The sequence below is a fragment of the Protopterus annectens genome, chromosome 7.part0, assembly GCF_019279795.1.
Source record: "Protopterus annectens isolate FY-2018-M chromosome 7.part0, PAN1.0, whole genome shotgun sequence".
Lineage (NCBI taxonomy): Eukaryota > Metazoa > Chordata > Ceratodontiformes > Protopteridae > Protopterus > Protopterus annectens.
Window position 1 is genome coordinate 1,939,600,227 of NC_056739.1, and position 16,240 is coordinate 1,939,616,466.

The 16,240-nt window shown below is 34.6% G+C and overlaps 1 long non-coding RNA gene across 1 annotated transcript in view; it reads left to right on the forward strand.

The window, feature by feature from the left end:
• LOC122807264 overlaps nucleotides 1–14,690 on the forward strand; it is a 329,095-nt gene extending 314,405 nt beyond the window's left edge. The window contains exon 4 of the long non-coding RNA XR_006365611.1: nucleotides 12,402–14,690. This is a non-coding gene — a long non-coding RNA (uncharacterized LOC122807264). The remainder of the gene's footprint in view (nucleotides 1–12,401) is intronic.
• The last annotated feature ends 1,550 nt before the right edge of the window (nucleotides 14,691–16,240 follow it).

Genomic DNA, 16,240 nt, shown 5'->3' on the forward strand with positions numbered 1-16,240 from the left:
GTGTCCAGCAGTGCTGTGGAGCTTATGGTCAAAACCAGGCTGACAGGTGTTTGCAATAGTTTGTAGTAGTGTGCTGAGCTGCTGCCTGTGTAATTGGCTGATTCTGATACAGTCCACCTGCCAGCTATGGTAGTTCTCTTTGACTGCCTTCCTTCTGCTGTTTCCCCTTCCCATTTCCTCCCCATTTAAGCCCTGATGTGTGCAGTGCATTTCTGGTGCTCAGATATTAACAGTTCTGCTATTCCTTGTGTTTTTTTTTTGTGTGTTTGCTTCAGGTACAGTAAATGCTGCAAACACCCGTTTAGCTAAAGTAAACACTTTTAATTAGAACTGGCCCTCCCTGGATATGAACACGCTCTGCATTTCATGAAATCAGACAATGCAGCCTAAAACACACCCCCTCCTTAGCTGTGCTTAGCTAAGAGCAAACACGGACCGCTGAGCTCAAATGTGCTTACAGCAAGCATGATGCACCCCCTTATAATGTTATCTGCTCCTCCTGTCTACACAGTGGTGTTAGAGCACCTATAAGGTTAGGTGGAGTCTGACACTTAGAAGAAATTTGTGATTCAGTATAAATCCCCTCATTTGCATACATCACTACCTTACTCCATAGTTACCACACTTAGGCTGGTCCTTTCCCCTTAGCAACCACTATTCCCTGGTATTGCTTTCATTCTGCATGCCATTGACTATAATTTCAAAATACAGATTTTTGTAAAAATTGATTTTTTTCCCCTTTTTTTTTATTTTCGGCACAATCCAATTTGCGCGCTACTGCCCTATGCTTAAACAGCTGAGATCGGCCAAAAAAAATTTATTTTAAAAATTGAAACTATTTATTATGTCAATGACCATATATTTAGCCATTAGCATACTAGATATAATACATGCTTTATTACGAGCTGTCATGCCTCCGTTTTCTAATTTGCAGAAATGTGTTCAGCTAGCAACTGAACACATTTCTGTTTCTTACACTATTCCTGCATGGACACCTGTCTGCTTGCTGAATTACTAATTCAACTCATTTTCATGGTTTTCACCAGCAAATTAGGTAATTAGCATTAGGCAGTGGTGTCCATGAAGGAATAGTGTAGGAGTGCTTGTGCATATCCCGGGAGTCCTTTGCTGAATCGCTCGGCGGCCATGTTCCATGGAGCAGCTGCTGCACTATTCCTACACTCCATGTAGGGTTTAGTGAATCCCTGGAACTGTCTGATGAACAGCAAAAGTAGGTGATGCACCAAATAGCACAGCACACACAAAGCACTGCATGCAACAGTTATAATCTATGTGTTTTTATAATTCGGAAACATTAACCTGAATGTCATGGTCTACAGTTGTGGACTTGATAATGCTTCTTTAACTGTGCATGGGCCTGATGCTTGGGGTCTCTTACTGCTGTTTCCAGTTGCCCACCAATACTATCATCAGTCATGGTAAGACCTGTAGTGACAGTAAGCGACTGTTCATCACCAGAGTGGCCTATGATTCAACTGTGCAAAATGCAGTACTCAGTAAACACCCTGCATGCAATAGCAGGGTCATACTGATAATCACCCCCAGACTCATCCAGACAATGGAAACAGGTTTTTAGCAGGTCAAATACTCTCTTAATGACAATATGTGTTTGGAACAGGGCACTATTATACCTTTCTTCACAGCTCCCTTCACGTTCCTCACAGCTGTCATGAGCTATGTATCTTCTGGAAAGCAGACAAAAATAATAGAAAGGAAGGAAGCACAACAATGGAATGGTGACTTCGTAATGAGCAATACATTTTCAAAGAATAACTAATCAGATGATTAAAATGAAAATTTCCACTTACCAACAGGGTGACCATGGGCATCCTACTCTGCAGGACGAGGTGGTGGAATAAGCTTCTGTGCCACATATGGGAATCATGGGCACTGCCAAGGTGCTGGTCCAACAAATCGGTGATGCAGCCTCATGCATCACACATTACCTGGCCGTTGATGGAATGATAACCCTTCCTGCTTTGGCACCACTCACCCCCATAGTCCTGATGCTGCCTTACTGGCAGCAAGAGTATAATCTATCACACCAAGCACCTCAGGGAAATGTGCCATTCCATAAAAGATATTCATGTTTTGGGCTAGGTCCCGAGGTGATACTGGGAAATATATGTACTGATCCACAAATGCCAAGAGTATATTGAGGAACTGCTGAAGGGAGAAGCCTTTGAAATGACCAATATGTCCTCAGAATGTCTTTGGAAGGTTCCTGTGGTAAGAATATTAAGGGCTATACATGCCATAGTATTCACAGGTATAGGAAGGCAACACAGCCCCCCCCCCTGTCTGTGAGCCATGCTTTCTCTCCAAAGTCCTTAAAATGTCCATGTCTACACTAAATCTATCAAGACTTTTCAGACTATTAAATTTATAATGGGTTATTCTTTGTCTGTATTTTTGTATTCTGGCTAGGGAGTCCCTCTGGGTGCCTACAGTTTTGGCTCATCCAAGACAAGCAGGTCACACCCAAAATTAGCTAGGCTGGCAGAAAGCAAGCATCTTCACCAAATGCAGAGTACAAAACAAAGGCACAATTTTGCCTTTTATAACACATCTGCAGGTGACACAAAATGAGTCATAAAATAGTTACAAAATTCAAACAGGCAGGGGGAGGGCTTATTAGCATAAGAAGTTCTGCATTTTGTTTTCATTTGAATTTCATTACTCTTTCATTTGCATAACTTTAATTGAAGCTACCTCATGAACACACAGTTGGCTTCTATGAATTGTATCAGATCTGGGCTCAGGCACTAACAGCGCATATTGCCCTTACATGTATGCATAATGACTATGAATACCATCCACAGACTTGGAGATTATGCACTCACTTACTTAAAGTTTGAGATTTTTGTAATACATTTTCCATACATTAGTCTGTCATACAAAAATTCTGCTAGAAAACTAAACATAATGGCACAGAAGTTGATGAATTTGTAATCCTTCAGTATTTTAGAATTTTTTTTCTCTCACGCATGCATTGTACTACCTAAATGTAATGTATACCTGGATACACACTGTAACAACGTATCTAAATGTTCCACATAAATAACTTGATTTTAAAATGAATATATAGCTTGTTCTCAGTAATGATTTGCGTGGAAATCTAATGAAATTCTTCAGAACAAATATACAGAATATTTTTTTCATAAATCTGTACATTTAGAAAAAAATGCAGCAATGTTCTTTAAATCATTCCTCATAGCACATATGGCACAGTTTTGTTTAATTAATTATAGACAGCTGGCTTTTCAGTGCAAAAGTAAATCATTAAAACTGCAAGCAGATATATAGCATCCTATACTTTTCCCTGACCATGCACATTTTACTAAATCCTTATGCATGCTTTATTTTAATATAAACTGATTCGGTCTGGATAGCCAGGTTTGTGTAGCAGATGCCTTGTAGTAACTACTTGTTACAAGCAAGATTCATGATGTATCTTCTTCTGCAGTAAGTGTGCATGCTCCACTTAATTGCAGATTCTGTCTTTGCATGCTGCACTTAGGAAATTGTCATCAATGAAAAATACAGCAAGCACTCCGGGACAGGCATGCCCAGTGAAATATTATTAGCAATGTAAGCACAGTTTGAAAACAATTAATGTGACACTTGCAGTGCAGGCTCAATTTCCTATTAGTTGTGTTGTCATTATAATTTATTTCACTTCAAGTCTTTTCTCATATCAGTCTACTTACAAAAGTGCACGCTAACTGCAGAACTCAAATGCGTCAAATTTTGATGATAGTAACCCAAAGGCTTTTGTAATGTGGAATGCTAGCCTCTAGTAAATGCTATAGAAATATGAATGCAAAAAGTGATTCGACTCAAAATAATTCCATACTAAAACACCAGTATTAGTATTTAGTCATGTTTTTACTTACAACACATGCTGCTTTCTACTGCAGTGTACATTTATGATTAAGCAGATGTTCTGTAGGATTCTTATTCAGTTTCTTCTACTATCATGTTTGTTCCTGACATCAGAAATGAATGCACAATGCATGAATCGTGTTTCACTTGTAGTCTGCATTTTATTTTATACTTTGCATCATAAGACTGCCACCATTTCACCTGCTGACTATAATTAGCTTAACCATTAGCATACAGCAGTTGTTTTAATGTTTATTGTAGCTGCTTCTATATACTATATATATACAATTTTGACAGCCTAGTTCAGGATGGTGATTCTAGAGAACATGACAACTGGTCAGCTGCAATGTCAGTGAGACCCATTCCTAACAAAACAGCTCTGTTGAAATCTACTTTATCGTCTTTGACACTGCTGTATGACCATGGAGTTAGTTTATACAGTTGCTAGGGCATTGTGGTGGTATCCCCCGCATAGAGGTATATATATATATATATATATATATATATATATATATATATATATATATATATATATATATATGGAGTTGCTTCTCTGCAAAGATCTTTAGTGTTGTTTCACAGAAAGTGGCTTTCTGTAGTAATGTTTCATGAGAATTGAACAAAGTGAAAAGATTCTCAATGCATTAGCAAGAATCCTTCTGGAAAGAGCCCTCATTATTGTTAATACATTTTTTACACACAATCACGATAAAGCTCATACACAATAAGGCATTTATAGCACATGAAGTATTTCACAATGTAAGATAAAGCAGTCACTTCTGTAATTCCAGCTTACTATAAAAGGTATAGTAAATACAGTAATTCACACAGCAAGATAAACAGTCATTTTGGTAAGTCCAACTTTGACCACACTGTTAAAATAATATGACATGTTCTTTCATAAGAAAACAACTCTAGCTATCATCTATGAAGTAGATGTCCATGGTTCATAAGAGATAGCTGTTCTTTTCTGTTTATGTGAAACAGAATTGTTATTCATCATTAGCATTTACTGCACATTATTGAACATAATGAAACTACTAGTAAATAAAACATGCCAATGGTTATTGTTATTAACTAGAAAAGGTGCAAATGAAAAAAAAGGGGGACATCAATGCAGATAAGGGAAATAATTTGGAAGATAGATTTTTATAACTGATAAATCTTGTTTTATCTAACAAAAATCTGTACATAACTGAGAGTCTCCAACAAGATGAGGAATCCATCTACCTAGAATAAAGATATAGACTGGTGGACGGGTAATGTAACAGTATCATTCTAGTTGTTCCCGAATACAATACCAATTCTGATATTAAGAGAACCCAATGTAACTATCATTTGGTGTTGCATGTTTCTACTAGTAGCCAGTATTCTCTCTTGTCAGTAAATCTTAAGGAATGGTGAGAAAACTGGTTGCTGCAGGTGAACAGTGAGGCAAAGAGACATCCTTACTCAAGTGTAATTGAAGATTGATTACTACAGGTGGATGGAGGGACAAAGAGATGCCTTCATCTGATCTGAATGGAAAACTGGGCACCACAGGTCAGTGGTAAGGCAAAGGGATGTCATCACTTGAGTTCAGTGTGGAGATATGGTTGATATGCAAAAAAAACTCCACTTAATGGAAACGATTAAAAAGGTAGCTGAATGATAATAACAGCAATACGGTGGCGCATGCCCCACCCAATCAGTGCTGAGTTGCTTTCTCTTGGTATTCCAAATGTACAGTAAGTGTGAAAGAAGCTGTTGCATGCACTTTGAGACAGAAGTCATAGGCTAGGAAGATTCAATGAATCCTGACTCTGGTGGATTGTAAATATGTATACAGAAATGTCATTGAACGGTAATAGGTGTATAAGTGGATATTCACCAGATAATCACAAAAGAAAATTGTAATAAGCATGTGTAGTGATGCTTTTTACCTGCCACAACGAGGAAGCAAATGTGGATATAAGCATATAGGTAATTTGTTATAAATAAATGCTGATCTAAAGGTGAGAGGTTTGCTGAGGGAACATGAATGCAACGTCAAACCTGCCCAGCATGCATTTTGGCAATGTAATGTGTTTGATCATAAACGTGACCTTTTTCAAATACAGTGTTATCCACAGAGGCTAGCCTCCTTATTGTTACTGAAAACATGAGGTTTATTATAATTAGTTTGTGTTAGCTTTGGGATCTTAACTGAGAAGGGAATAGAATTACTTTTGTTAGTACTGGAATATTAGAACTGTAGAAAGATTAGCACACATTGAGGGCAAGTCATGCATAGGTCAACACAGTTATTATAGACATGAATTTACCTGACTGGTACAGTGATTTCTTGATTCATTGTTATAAATATAATAAAATACAGGAATATCTCATTGTAGATAAGGTACTGGACCAACTATTTTTTTGTTGTTCATGCCAATCCAGTGTCTCCTCTAACTACAACCAGTTGGCACATTTGTTCCTTTTGAAGGGCTAGGAAAGAGCTGCAGAAGTGAATTCACCAAGCCCTTCGATCCAGGATAATACTAAGACCATGGTAGAGTGAGAGTCAGGGTATAACTCTCAACCTCTTAGTACAAGAAATCTGGACAAAGGCAAAAATAATGGGATATAAGGCTCCAAAATAAGGATATATTTTAAATATCGATCTTATTAGCTAAGATTTTAAATATTGATCTTATTAACTTAAAGAGTTGCTAAAGTAACCGGATTTGTGTTAGCATGCATTTTCTAAAGGATATGAAGTTTGAAACTCAAATGTATGTCATTATTTAGTGACTTCAGCCCTTAGTGATTTGCAAAAAACACAAATTTTATGCAGAACACACCAAAAATATGAGGCAAAAATATGGACCTTCTGCAAAACTCCGGATATGTGAGAACTAGACTCATTTCTTCCCTCTTGTTGATTACACCAGCTTCCCCATTCAAGGTAGAGTTTGTACTTTTCCCTTCCATGGGGTGAGAGTGAAATGGCTCCTTCATTCCCCAGACTGACATTACCGATCATGTCTCTACTGAGGAAGTGAGTGACCAACCTGCAGACCACTCTTATGACCAGACTTGAATCCACCTTTAATAAAGTAGCAAAATTTGCCGCTGAACTTCCTTGCTCCACTCACCACTGTCTTGCTCTACAAAAGCTTAAATGGTTAGAGTTCCCTCACAACCTTATTCACTCCCAGCTCCAGATAATCCATTCCATTCTATACCAGCCCACCTTCTGCCCCGCCATATCACCCATCATCTCATCCTACTCCCCAGCTAGGACACTCCAGAGCACTGACCAACACCTTCTGACCATAACCAAACTCAACATAGGAAGGAACCTGTATAGCTACTACCCCACCATACAATGGAATAAACTCCCACTTGACATACGAAACATGACTGCCAAATTTCTATTCCAAAGGACAGTGAGAAATCACCTTAGCTTAAATAAACTTTGCCTCTGTTACCAGCCCCCTAACTAACCCACCTCTCCAGAACAATTCTCTCACTTCTTTCTCTCCTACAAGTACCTAACTCAACCTCCTTCCTAACTCCCCCTCCCTTCTCCTGCTCTAAACCCTCTCCTGACTCATAACTCTAAACTATCCTTTACTATTCCAATCTCCTCACCAGTAGAATGGTCAAGAAAATACTGCTGCATGCTTTTCTCTCCTTTCACTGCTACCCAAACACTCCTGACTAGCTTCCTTTCTCTTTACTCAAAATTCAATTTCTCCTAGACTACTTACCTTAATATACATAGCTAGTCAACATTGTATATAATCTATAATCAGTATTATTATTTTATACTCACTGTACTTTGTTTTGTATTCTTTTTTCTGTGTACTAGCAAATGTCTTTTTTTTGTATTCTTAGAACTTGTAAATATTTTGTTAACTATGGAGATTTTCTCCCCAGGTCTCCACTGAAAAAGGGCATACACCCAGATGGACCAACCCAGTCTACAAATGCTAAATAAATATATATATATATATATATATATATATATATATATATATATATATATATATATAGGTTCTCTTTGGAATCTCGAAATACTGAAATGCTGAATTTCAGTATTTTGAGAACAAATTGTTGAATCTGCAGTTGCGCAAAACTGCAGAATATCGAACCTGGAAATGTCAAACCCACAGTACTGATGGTGTGTTAGGTAAGTGTTATTTTTTTAAGGGTTTGGGGAGCATTTGTGTGCATGTGAGTGTGTTGGGAGTGTTCGGTGTGGGTTAGGGTAGGTAGGTAAGAGTGTGAGTGTGTCAGTTTTGAGAGTGGTAGTCTTTGTATGTATGTGATGTGTGTTTGTGCAAGGGGGGTGTAGAATGTGTGATGGTTGAGTTTTCTGTCTTTCAGTGTTTAGTGTGGCCTCAGAGTTAGTATATATAAGTAGCGGGAGTGTGGGGGACTGTGGGGTGCAGGGGTGCTTGTCTTCCTGCTTACAGGAAGGGTAGATGTATGTACTTGTTTTGTTGTGTTCCTGTGTGTTGCTTTGATTTGTTGTTGGTTGGGAGGTAGGTGTATTTGTGTTTGTATGTGTGGTGTAGTGTTCTTTTACTTTCACGGTTTTGAATTTCATAGTTTTGGGTTTTGCATTTGTGAATTTTTGGCTATATATATAGATATGGGATCTGTATAGCTGCTTGACTGCATCTTTCACTGAATTCCAATTTGGTGAGCATACTTGCGCGAAAATGCTGTTCACCGAAGCAGCACTTTCACGTAAGTATGCTTGTTGTTCCAGTCATACAACGGTGCGGTAAGGGAAAATTCCCTTTTTCCCACTGTAGTGCGACCTTGGAGTGAGAATATTGAAGTAGGGGGGTGCAGGGGGGCTTCCCCCTGAATTCAAGTAGATTTTGTGTTTTTTTTTTAACATACTTTAATGAAAGCACTTTTTTGATGAATGCACTTTCGTTAAAGTGTGTTCAGTGGTAAAGGATTCGGGCCTTTGATCTTTCGATCAAAAATCCCAGTTCTATATATATATATATATATATATATATATATATATATATATATATATATATACATATATGATATAAAAATCCCAGAAGGAGAGCGATATTCCAGACAAAACAACTATTGTTGAATAAATGAGCGATATCTTCTTAAAACAGATCACAAATTTATTAAAACGTTAGCGCTTTCATGGACCATAAATTCCGCTTCATCAGCCGTTACATTTCAAAAAGCCTAAAACACTATATAGGCATAAAACCAACTCTCAATCAATCAATTAATTAATTAAAACCAAATGCATATTGTTATTAAAGCTACAATGCATTCAAACATATAATTTAAATACCTACCAAGTAAACAAAAACATTTTTTATATATAAAATCCATACTAATAAACTAAATGAATCTAAAAAACTCTAAAATATGTATTATTCATAGCTATTATAATGTTACAAACTAAGTTTCCTAGCATTTAATATGGGTTTGAGTGATACTACATCATTCAACCCATGTCCTCTATGTGCTGCTAGTCTAAGTATCCATTTAGTTTCTGCACTCTCAGTATTATTCACAATATTCCCTACACGTATATTATCATATTGTATGTGTAAGATTTGGAATAGAAAAATGTGGTCAGTACCCATAGATAGAACATGCTTAGCTATGGCATTATAGCCTTCTTGTCTACGAATACTATAAATGTAGTCCCTAATGCGTTCTCTAAGAGATCTGTTTGTTTTGCCTATATAAAAATGAAAACAAACAGTACAATGGGCAACATATGCAATATTTTTAGTGGTACTAATTCCACTATTCCTCAGCTCCCATAAACGACCAGTGTCTGGGTGCTTGAAAAATCTAGATTCGTCAATGTAAACGCATTGTGGAAAAGTACCACATTTCTTGGTACCATTAAAAACATTCAAATTTACCCTTTTACAAATATCACCCTTACTACTACCATAACATAACTGTTGTTTCAAGTTCCTACAATTCCTGTAGGTATATACCAGATAATCGCCTATCATGTTTCTTGTATGTTCATCTACCAAAAGTATATGCCAATTATCTGCAATGGCCTTTTGTATTCTATCAACATTGTTACTATAAGGAAGGACTATTGTTATGACATCTGGGGCTGTTCTCTTATTAGTTATTGTGTTGGTCCTGGAAGAATAGTAGGGTTTAGCCGTAGTCATCCTAAGTTTATCCATTTGTGTATAAACTTTATTAATGTCATCCTCTGCATAGCCTCTACTCAGGAAACCATGCTTTAGATAATCTAGTTTGTTTTTTAGTATTGCATCATCACAGCATAATCGTGATAATCTCATTGCTTGTCCTTTTACAATATTATTAAATATCACAGGTTTGTGCATACTTGCTAAAAAACGAACAAGATTATCTAAAGCATGGTTTCCTGAGTAGAGGCTATGCCGAGGATGACATTAATAAAGTTTATACACAAATGGATAAACTTAGGACGACTAGGGCTAAACCCTACTATTCTTCCAGGACCAACACAATAACTAATAAGAGAACAGCCCCAGATGTCATAACAATAGTCTTTCCTTATAGTAACAATGTTTATAGAATACAAAAGGCCATTGCAGATAATTGGCATATACTTTTGGTAGATGAACATACAAGAAACATGATAGGCGATTATCCGGTATATACCAACAGGAATTGTAGGAACTTGAAACAACAGTTATGTTATGGTAGTAGTAAGGGTGATATTTGTAAAAGAATAAATTTGAATGTTTTTAATGGTACCAAGAAATGTGGTACTTGTCCACAATGCGTTTACATTGACGAATCTAGATTTTTCAAGCACCCACACACTGGTCGTTTATGGGAGCTGAGGAATAATGGAACTTGTACTATTAAAAATATTGTATATGTTTCCCATTGTACTGTTTGTTTTCATTTTTATATAGGCAAAATGAACAGATCTCTTAGAGAACGCATTAGGGACTATGTTTATAGTATTCGTAGACAAGAAGGCTATAATGCCATAGCTAAGCATGTTCTATCTATGGGAACTGACCACATTTTTCTATTCCAAATCTTACACATACAATATGATAATATACGTGTAGGGAATATTGTGAATGATACTGAGAGTGCAGAAACTAAATGGATACTTAGACTAGCAGCACATAGAGGACATGGGTTGAATGATGTAGTATCACTCAAGCCCATATTAAATGCTAGGAAACTTAGATAGTTTGTATCATTATAATAGTTATGAATAATACATATTTTAGAGTTTTTTAGATTCATTTAGTTTATTAGTATGGATTATATATATATATATATATATATATATATATATATATATATATATATATATATGTGTGTGTGTGTGTGTGTGTGTGTGTGTGTGTGTGGGTCTATATTACTAGCCAGGAAGATTATAACAGTGAATGTATGTACATCGACACATTTATGTTGAAGTATATACAGAGCGAAACACCTAAACGGTAAAAACCGGAATGCTGAATGTGTTTTGTAACCAGCAGCATGATGGTGGGGATAAGGAAATATATCCTTTTCCCCACTGTAGTGTAGTCTTGGAATTGGTATATATAAGTAGGGGGGTGTGAGGGACAAAGCCCCCCACATGGATGGTGCAGGGGGGCTTGCCCTCCCTGAAAAAGCTAATTAATTTAATATTTTAGTTTAGATTTTACCTACTTGTGTGGTGCATTATGATGATGAAACATGTTTGGCGTTCCGGTTTTCACCGTTTAGGTGTTTCACTCTGTATGTACATCGACGTACATGTGTCGATGTACATACATTCGCTGTTGTGATCTTTTGGTCTAGTAATATAGACCTATATATACATATATATATATATATATATATATATATATATATATATATATATATATATATATATATATATGTACATATATATATATATATATATATATATATATATATATATATATATATACATACACACACACACACACACACACACACACACACACACACACACACACACACACACACACACACACACACACACAGGTAATGCTACTACCCATGACACCATAGTGTACTGTAGCTAGGCCCCTCAGGTGACTGCTTAGTTTTAAACAGCCTCTTTTTAAGTGTTCAGATCCCATTCCACCCAAACTACCCAAAGTCAATCTATCCAAACTGTAACAGCATTGCCTACCCAAGAAACTAATGGTACCATATATTTTTTACTTTGGGGCCTCATTTGTCTGAGCTGGCATTTAGACTGGCCCCAGCTGAAGTCCTTTCAGAAAGAGCTGTGTTATCTGTGATGATATTTTCTCCATCCATCACTTTGGTAATGTATTCTGTCAGACCCTTCTCTCAAACAAATGATGGACATCTTTGTTAGATGCATAATTCATAGAATAGACTGATAAAATATTTACTGCTGGGATAAAAGGACCTATTTTCTCTATACATTTAGTATCTTCTTGTTTTGCTGATCTATTTTATGAAAAACATAATTGTATAACAAGTAACTACTTGTGCCTCTTTTTCAGAATCGGAAAGCAGAAGTGTTTGTGACTTCAAGTGGCATTATGAATGGATATAGTACATATCATACCAGTTGAACTTAGAAGACTTCTGAATTTTAAATTGTTACAGAAATGAACTTTTAAGCACAACTACTGTGATATTTTAACGTCAGCAAAAAAATAAATAAACAATTAAGACAAATATTTGGTCTGAAGGGTGTATAGAATTCAAACACAACAGGATGCTTGCATTAAGGCATGAAGATGGTTAAGTTACATCAGAGAAAACATTTTTGACCACCAGGTGCAAATTTCAGCCTTGGTCAAAGCTGTTGCAGCTTCTTCATTTGGGAAAGACATACTCACATTTAGAGCTGTTTGTTTTTTGGTAAAATGTGGTTAATGAAAATGGTCAGACTTTTCTTTTTTTCTGATTTAGATAAGAATGATGAAAAATATTTTCATGAAGATGAACCTTAGAGAAGTGAAATGGCACAGTATTAATAGTTTGGTCTTTAAAGTTGAGTTAAATATTTTTAATGAATCATGATATTGCTGCTGTAATGCTTTGTAAGGGTAAACATAGTGCACCCAAGACAGAAGCAGATGGGTTCCAATAGACTCTTACCAGTGATAAACTTGGATGTGTCTTGTGACAGATGCTATAACATAGGCAGGGAGCAGTAAAAATCATTATGTTATAGAATGTCAGTATGTATAAGAAAATTAAAAGAATTTAAGTTACCTTAAAGAACAAATAGAGGATCTTCTATCCTTGACTGACAATGGCCTGGTTAATAAAGTCATATTATGAGATTCCTTAAAAATGCATATTAAGGATATTATAGGATGATGGTCTAATAATCAAATGAAAAATTGTGACAAAGTGATATTAGAAATACAAGATGCCACACATAAAATAAGGTTTAAACAACAAAGAAATTAAGTAATACTGAAATTAATAAAAAAATGACAAAATAACAAGTAATTTTACCACATGAAGTAGAGATATATCTAGAAAAATTAAAATGACAAAGCTATGCAATGACTCCAAAATATCTCTTCAGATTTGCTAATAGAAGTAGGATGTTCACATAAAGGACAAATCAAAAATATTAGAAATCCCCACACTGATATGTTTATTGCAGATATACAGGAAATAATATAGTAAAAAAAAATTCCATGAGTATCTTAATTAAAATATTAATTTTGATGATTGCAAAAGGTATAAGTATTTCAAAAAGAATGTCACTAATAAACTAACTGGTCAGCCAATTTCACTGTTAGACAAACACATGGCACTAACTGAAATTAAAGATGTTTTAAAATGCTAAAATGACAAAGCTCCAGGGTTAGAAGGTTTAAGTATGTAGTTATGCAATATGCATCCATTAAATGTTTTAAAATTACTGAGTAAAGTTTTCATTATAATCCAGAGTGATAAAATAATTCCTCCCTCGTGCAAATTTTCTGTAATTTATCTATACTTAAAAAAAGAATAAAAAGTTTTTTCATATAGACATATTTCATTATTAAATGCATATTATAAAGTATTTACTTCCAGTTTTGCCACAAGATTAAGAGATATAGTAGATGAATTAATAAAGTCCAAGCAGGATTTATAGTTAATAGATTAATTTATGATAATATCAAAATGGTAATATGATAATAATAAAAAGGTAATACAAATTTTGGATTTAGCAGATGAATTGAGCAGAAAATTGACTCTAATTAGTTTAGATACTGAAAGAGCTTTGTCTGTGGATTAGAAATATGTATTTAAAACTTTGGAAGCATTTTAATTTCCAGAACAATTTATTGAAATATTAAGAAATCCATATAGGGATTCTAAAGCATATACTACAATTGGATCTTACATTCTTACATTTCTCAAGGCTTTACATTAAACAAAGGTACAAATCAAGGATGTCCTCTGTCTCCTTTATCTTTTCCATTAGCCATTAAACTCTTAGCTAATAGTATAAGAAATAATGATAAAACTGATTTCTTTTTCAATTTGTAAAGATTTTCAATCTAAAATACAGCTTTTTGCAGATTATGTTTTGTTAACTACAGGCAATTTAAACAACTCAATTGAAGAAATAGATGGGGAACTGGAAAGTTTCAAGAAATATCATTATTGAAATTTAAGAATGGATAAAACTGAAACCATAGTGATGAATCAACTACTAGATAGTAAGGTAAAATATAAATATAAATATAACTGGAAAGAACAATAATTAAAATATTTAGAAGTAAAGAATTCTCAAGATGTAAGATTATTAACAATAATTTTGAAAAAAAAATAATTGAAGAAGAAGAAGTGTTTCTCATTAAAAATGGAATGACTTTTTTTTTCTTTCTTTTTTTACTTTTGAAGATAGGTTAGTTCTTATTAAAATCATTATATTACTTAAGTGTATCTATATATTGCATTCAGTAGCCTTAATACATGATAAAAATACTACATAAAATAGAAAAAAATATTAACTTCATTCTTATAGTATCCTAAAAAGCCAAGACTTTCTTATAAAAACCTTATTTGACTATGGGAGTTTGGTGGTGTTAGCTTTCCTCATGTAGAATCTTATTGCATTGCTGCAAATTTTAGCTCTATTATACTCTGGCTAGACTCAACTTATACTAGTCAATGGAAAACTATTCAGGAACAGTTTATATTAAACTCATATAAACTCAAATAGGTTTATCAAATTTGATAAATAAGAAGTATATAACAATCCCTTCATTTGGTTAATAAAGCATACTTTAGAATAAAATTCATTTTAATCTTTGGACTCTTCATATATGAAATTGAGCCTAAAATTCCATTAATTTTAAAATGGAAATTCTTGTGCTTTTTCATCACATATACCTCTAGATTTGTGGAAACTCAGAGAACTGTTGAAATGACTATATTAAATAGGTATGGGTTAGTATTATAGTATGCTTGCTTTGAAAAAGACAGAGTTAAGCCATTGGAACATTTAATGAAATACTATTAAATTGGATGAACCTATTACTCAGTTAATACTATCCATTAGAAAGAAATTAGATGAATCTGTAGGTAATATGAATGAAAAGGAGCAGAATGGTATTCCCCATTATATGACTACATGGTTGCTATTACTGAAGATAAATTACCCTAGAAAGGAAATATATCTGAGCTATACAAATTAATTAGAAATACTAATAACTTTGATGCAAACTTTGGATTTTTTTAGATAGTAGTGGATTAAATGACTCAGTCGGTGATTGTAAAAATAAATAAGTGCTACTTAAGTCTGCTAGTCAAACATCTTCAAGTCTATACTGGAAAGTTTTTATGTGAAAATATATACATAGAGAGTTTGTTACTACTTATAACATTTCCAGATTTAGTAAAGTGACTACTTCAACTTGCTGGAAATGCAATAAGGATGTAAAGGCTAATTGGGCACATATGTTTATAGAATGTGAGCAATTAAATGTTTACTGGAAAGCAATAAACATTTTTTTAAAAGAGTATAGTCTGATAATTGTTCTTTAACTAGATCAACAATACTAATGAATGTTACTCTTCCATTATCTGTCAAAGCTAAACAAAAAATGTTTTGGAGTCTCCTTACAGTAGCTAGAAAAATTATTACAAAAAAACTGGAAACCAAACTTGGTTCCTACATTCAAATAATTTATACATTTAACAACAATGGTATGTAAAACTGAAAAAGAAGTGACTACAATAAGGTATGTGAATCATATTAACTCATTCACTCTAATGGAGCTCAGGAAGTTTGCATGGTAATGTCTAATGGGCAGGACATAAGCCTTTTGACAGAATCAATAAATGTCCTCACATTTCAAACAAATGTTCATATCTCTGGAAC